The following is a 7,096-nucleotide window of genomic DNA, read 5'->3' on the forward strand; positions in this document are numbered from 1 at the left end:
TGTACATGTACAAGGAAGGTGCACTAGGGTGTGACATATACAAGGTTTCTTTACCAAAGTACGACAGTGAAGCCAAAACGGGTAGAACGACCATCACTCAGTCTGCACACGAAATAAGATTATGATTAGCAGCTCCAGCAATTTACATCCAATATGGCCAGGTGAATCTGAAATGAGTGAAGCAATAGAGTTCGTGTTGTGACTCATAAAGTTTAGAGTAAAAGCGAGAAAAAAGATCACTATATGAAACACATTTGATCCGCATGTAGAAAATCTTGTATTGGAATACTCTATATTATGTCGACTACGAGGGCGCCTTAAGAAGCAGAATAACATTTCCGATTCTGCCAGGTCAGTGTGGGCATCGGAACGCCCCCACTAGGATCCTCCCACGCCCCTCGCTGTGGGCGGACAGTCGTGATGGACAGGTGGGTAATGAGAAGTATTCTCACCCCACCTCCCAGAGCCCTAACCCTGCAGAGCCTGCCAGGGGATAGCCCTAGCTGAGGAAGGCCCTTCCCTGGGAGACCCTTAAAGTGTCTTAACGCCAGAGTGGTCGATATGCCGGAGAAATACAATCACCCCGCCATCAAGTAGATTGTAGATATCCAGACTGAAGAAACGGCGAGGCGCAAGATCGGTGTAACAAATGAATTCTTGTAGACAATGTTGTCCAGGAATGATCCACTGTGTTGTGCGAGGCGGTCCCACACCACATTTGGCTGGGATACTCGAAACCATTTTGCACACTTTCGCCATTGTTATCTGCTGTCTGTATACCCATAGTTACCTCATCGCTTGCATACTATATCGCAAGAGCTCTTATGTATATATATATATATATATATATATATATATATATATATATATATATATATATATATATATATATATATATATATATATATATATATATATATATATATATATATATATATATATCATATTCTTCGTAAATCATATTTTGATATTTCAACTTAAACTGTTTTGTGGCTATCATGAGAGTATTAATGGCTTTCTTTTTCATAAACCCGGTTTAATTAAATGTTTTGGCCACGCCTGGCCATCATATCTACATTTAGCACAAGTCTATTTGGTCACAAGTGTCCCTCGAAGCTCGTCAATACTGAAAGGTTCCCTCAGACTCTCTCTGGGTTATGAGATGTCATGCTACGATGATTTATCGTTTTCTCGTCACGCACTGAAATATATATATATATATATATATATATATATATATATATATATATATATATATATATATGATGAACCATGAATCTCCCTATAATTTCAGTATCTTTTTTTCTCATTTCCTTTTTCATCTGGAGTTTTTCATGACCTCCCTATTACTGATCTCATTAATACTATTACTCTGATCAATTCATATTCATTACATCCTGAACATCAGTTGATTAAAGTAATACTATCGAAGGTTTGGGGCTTTTACCAGAACCTTTAGAATTTGAATACGATTCAAAGATTAGACTTTGAATGCGTTCGCGTGCGTGTGTGTTTGTATGTTTTTGTATAAGTGAACGTTTATTTTTTGTGTGTGTGATAACTATGTTTGTCAGAGGAAGAGAGTTTTCCACTTATGATTATATATGTATATATATATATATATATATATATATATATATATATATATATATATATATATATATATATATATATATATATATATATATATATATTTATATATATATATATATATATATATATATATATATATATATATATATATATATATATATATATATATATATATATATATATATATATATATATATTTAGATATATATATATAGAGATAGATAGATAGAGTGACAAGAAATTCTGTAATTTGCCTTGTACGTCCTGCACTTATCATAATTCTTCCCAGATGTCTACAAGAACTTTATTTCCCAAAAGAATATCGCCTCTGAACTTTTCGTTTAATGATGAACCTCATCTGTCTTCTGTCTTATTACATAAATAATTTTCTGTGAGAAAAAGTTTTGATTGGTGTCATGTCCTGTTATGTGATAATCTTTCACAGTTCGGCAATGAGGAGATAATAAGAATCACCTTGTGTATAAATGTGTATAGGATTTTTTATTCTTGTGTATAAATGTGTATAGGATTCTTTATACTTTGATATAGATGAGCGTAAGGTGATTTTCCTCTTACCTTTGTGGTCACTGAGGATTCACATACAGCCATGAATGGTGTGCAGAGAGAATTTCTGCCTCTTACCAACACAGCAAGTTAATTCACGAGGTTCGTTGAGGAGCGGCGTTGTCTGGCATCACCAATACTCTCTCTCTCACCATGAAATGAACATCATCACCTACACCCCAACACTTGCCATATTCCTTTCGTAATTGTAGGCTTACCCGTACAAGCGAGGGGACGGAGGTTCCACTGTGGTTAATTCAGCCGTGATCAAAGAAACTATTTCAGCGCCACCTGTGTTGGGGACGAGCGTGCCCAGCACTTAGGCTGGAACCAAGGCACTCACATACCTTGGGAATAGTCCGGTGTCCTTCTCCACAATTGCCGTGAGGTGTGCGCTCACTTCAGGAAGGATACTCGTAAGGACAAGAGAGTCTGATTACTTCAGTTATTAACCTTCGCTTTACCCCGAACAATGAGAGGAAATTTTGGATGGAGACATACCAAGAGAAGGAGGGTGAGGAAGGAGGGAATTAGACAGACCTCATTAAGGAGCGGATCATCCGTTGCCAGGAATACATGTAACTAGCCAGGAAGGGGCTTGTGACCAGCCAGGATACTGCAATTTTGGTCAGGGAATCACCATATAGCGTGATAACCGACGCCCGAGATGGAACAACGAACTGACATGATAACTACTGGGGAAAGGGAGGAGAATAATCCTCTCTGTCTACGAATATATGAATATATATATATATATATATATATATATGTATATATATATATATATATATATATATATATATATATATATATATATATATATATATATATATATATATATATATATATATATATATATATATATATCCCAGCTGCTAGGGGTATACTGGTGTGACCTGAGGAGAAACAGAACGACCAGCCAGTGACTTGCTGACAAAGTAGTAGGTCGTCATTCGTCGTCGCTGCTGCTGCAACAAGATGATGAAGACATCCCTGGCCTGCGGACCTCCCGGGGTTCCTGCGTCAGGTGATCGCTCAGGTGAGTCGGGGTCACCTGCTCCTGTCATGACCTGGGCCAGGTCCTCCACCCTTCCCTTACCCCTGGGTGATCCATCACCTGGGCCAGGGATGCTGGCTTCCTCCATGATACACCTCCTGCAATGTACTTTGTATCTTTCGTACTCTGACAAATACAACTGCAGCCAGTATTATTCTGATATAAGAGGTGTATTTTGAAGTATATTATACAAATACATGATTGGTGGACAGCCAGTGAGAATATTTTTTTGGAGAATGTGTAACAGCGAAAGCTCCGAGAGCATTATCATTCATAACACGAAAACACATAAAGCAGAAAACCCAACTTTTGGTGCTTTTTCTATGATATTGGAGGTTAGCATCAACTATATCATATGTATATATATATATATATATATATATATATATATATATATATATATATATATATATGTATGTATATCCTACCTTGCCGACTCACAGTCGTTATCAGGCAAGTGAACTCCCAGCACCACACACAACCCTCAGCTTAGGTCTGTCGTGCTCATAATCCGTCATGTCTGTCCACCTGGACCACAGGTGTTTTGTACGTCATGTACGGGGATACTGAGGACGCCTTGTGTGACTCCAGTACCCAGTGTATTCATCATATACCAGAACGTAGAATTTCGTTTGTTTTAAGAAGTTGTTTGAGTTGGTGCTTCTCTTCCTTGTAGAAGGTTGCCTCAGGCATGATCAATGTAACGGGCATCAATGACGTGCTGACTAATGTAAGAACGACTCATTATGTAGCGACTAATGTAACAACGACCCATTATGTGACAACCAGCGTAACAAAGACGTAATTCTTAAGGAGCTAAAGTAACAACTACCCATGTCGTAAAGACTAACGTAACAGCGACGACTTTGAAAGAGAAGAACGTGATAGAGATTTATCATGAAGAGGACGAAGTAACTGAACTTAATGCTTATTGACCAATCATTTATTAACAAAAGTGAATGGAAGATCGCAGACATATTGAATTCAGTGATGTAACATATGATTTAAGGGGCCATAGCATCAATAACAGATCCTCTGATGTTTAAAGCAACGATAAAAGGATAGAATTGACAGTGATTAGAGATGCAATGATGCTATGTAAATGGCACCCATCGAAGCAGCAATGTCAGATCAGATAAATCAATCTGTAAATAGAAAAATATCCCATGAAAAGTATACACCAATAGAAATGATTTGGCAAAATAATGTTGTCCTTAAAATAGCAGAAGTATGATAATGCTGTAAATAGAAAGCTCAAGATACAGACGACCGGAAAACCCGGACCATCGCTAAAGACTTTAGTCCATCGAGATTAAAAGCCGAGGCAAGTTCCTTGGTATCTCAAGAGGACGCCTGGGCTTGGAACAACTCACTTCTCCCTGACGAGACATTAGAACACAGAAAGAACCGCTGATTTTCACGAGTGAGAAGAACTATTCCAACATATACTGATTTGAATGATAATTATAATGATAATGATAACACTGATAATAAGTTCAAGATTTAAATAAAGGTGCTTTTCCTGTTTTACAGTGATCTAGAATAATTTTCCATGATTATTGGTTCATGTAACCATAGAATGAACAAGATTCAAAACGTTTATCAATGATACAGTTTCAAGCCTGATAAATGATATTTTTTTTCAGATTATATATACAGGTGAATGAAGAAAACAATGCAATTAACCTTTAAGCATAGATTACAGAAATCAGTCCAAGGAAAAAGAAGAATGATTATATTGCCAAAGCTAAACTTCGAAATTCCTAGAAAGAACAGAACATAATTTTCAGACAACATAAATGTAATTCATATAACCATCACTTTATCTGAATGTAATTTTCATGTGCCATAACCTTAAAGAGAATGTTATCAAACATGCGATATCATGCCAAACTTTGCTTATAATAAAGGCATAACACTCTTTTCTTATCCAACCTTAGGATCTTTACTGGTCTGTCATATATATAGTTGTAAGAGCCACTCCTAACTTATCAGTTAATCATGAATTGACGAGACAAGAAGATACTGTCATGCTGTATTATGTAAGAGTCTTGAGCAATATCCAGTTTGAGTCAACATTACAAAAAAAGGGGGAAAAATAGATTTCATTATGATATATCCTGATTTGTTCATTTCTTTCGAGATTGCTTTGCTGTATCTTCAACTTCAAATCAGTCAAGAGTTATGACGTAATTCACGTAACTCACTTCACTGAGTTTAGTTCAGGAGAAATGAAGGCCAATTTTCCAGTTGCCGAATACAAGGTTAAGTTCGACATGTTATCCACTAAAACAGGTTTGGTGAGACCTCGGTTCCTTATGACACGCAGAGTTAACTTGAGCTTAGCCAATTAACCTAAAGTTGCTAATGGTTGTTCTACCACAAAAGAATTTGAAAGGTTTATGGAGATGGTACACGATAGTTTCAATCCTTCGTAAAAGAAGGTATCTGACGGTTCATTCTGTCACGTGCCTTAACGATTACAGTAATTCATATAAGATGATCATGTCTAGTTGAGTGTAATATCCTTTCATTTCCTTAACGTCAAAAATACAAGTCTATATACTGAGATTTCTTGATTGCAAAAGAGGAATGATTCTTTTCGCTTATTACCTCTTCACTTTTCTGTTTCATCAATGGAATTTTTTCATCATGTATGATGTGTCGAGGTAATTAGCTGTGGTATGCATGTGGGGGATGAATGGTCCAGCCACAAAGGCAGGCGATGCAAGGCGAATGTGAACTCTCACTCAGGTGTTCCTTATTCCCACAAACTTTGACTCAAAATGGCGGAATAAGATCTCTGTTTTTCTATCAAGTTACGAACGTGGAATCGTACGAGACGACCGACCTATATCATTTTTTTTTTTTTTTATGTATAACGCATTATCCAAATCGTAAGTGGGGGTAAACAATTCTTCAGAAGAGTAGAATGTGATTTCCACATATTGGCAATTTATTTTTTTCTGAGTATCTCCGACGATCAAGTGCGTGGGAGGTCTTGAGAATGAGCATCTCGTCAGAAAGGTAATCCATCACAGAACTTAACTCTGTACAGACAACGCTTGACCTGAACCTTCTTTCTTTTTTTTCCCCTTTTTTTTTCCCAAAGTCGTTCCGAAATTTGCTCGGGGTCTGGCGCATTATTTGCGTCGAGGGACCATTGGTGCAATTTTCAAAAGACTGGAGCAAAAGAGATTCGCGAATGGAAGAGGGCAAAATGCTGCCATTATGGCTTTCGTATCCTGAAAATCTTCAGTTAAAGACGGCCAGAAATATTCACTACAACACCAGAAATTCAGGAGAAATTCAGTAATTCATACAGGCAGCTGAACTACAATGGTATCTACGAAAGAAATAATATTCCTATATACATAAGAACCTTTTCATGTACACACCCTACCTTACTCATATGTGCTCTCTGTCCAGCAGGAATCCATCTGTTCACCACCATGTACTCCACATGAATTACGTTGTATCTTGCCCCATCCTTTCTGTGTGGACCATCTTAACTCAGCCAAGAGGCCGGAGCTAAGAACCACGGACCACTTACCCAGGGTTGAGGCGGCGGGGAGGTGGTTGTGGCATGGTGGGGATGAAGACCTCTGGCGCGGGTGATCGCTCACGTAGGGAAGGAGTGCATTATCTGTCTCCCCAGGAGCCAGGGCTACGGCGGGCACTGACTGACGGCGGAGTAATTGCATGTTGAGCGCCTTCCTCCTCCGTGAGCCGACAGGGACGCCCAAGGGATGTGGTGGCCGGGGTGAGGGAGGGAACCGGAGGATCAACAGTGTGGGTCTTTGACTTTAGCTCGCTAATAGTGGAGGATATAGATAAATGGATCGTGGTCACGGGGAATTTAACCAATGGATATACTGGAGC

Source organism: Panulirus ornatus, chromosome 24 (genome assembly GCF_036320965.1).
Source record: "Panulirus ornatus isolate Po-2019 chromosome 24, ASM3632096v1, whole genome shotgun sequence".
Classification (NCBI taxonomy): Eukaryota; Metazoa; Arthropoda; class Malacostraca; order Decapoda; family Palinuridae; genus Panulirus; species Panulirus ornatus.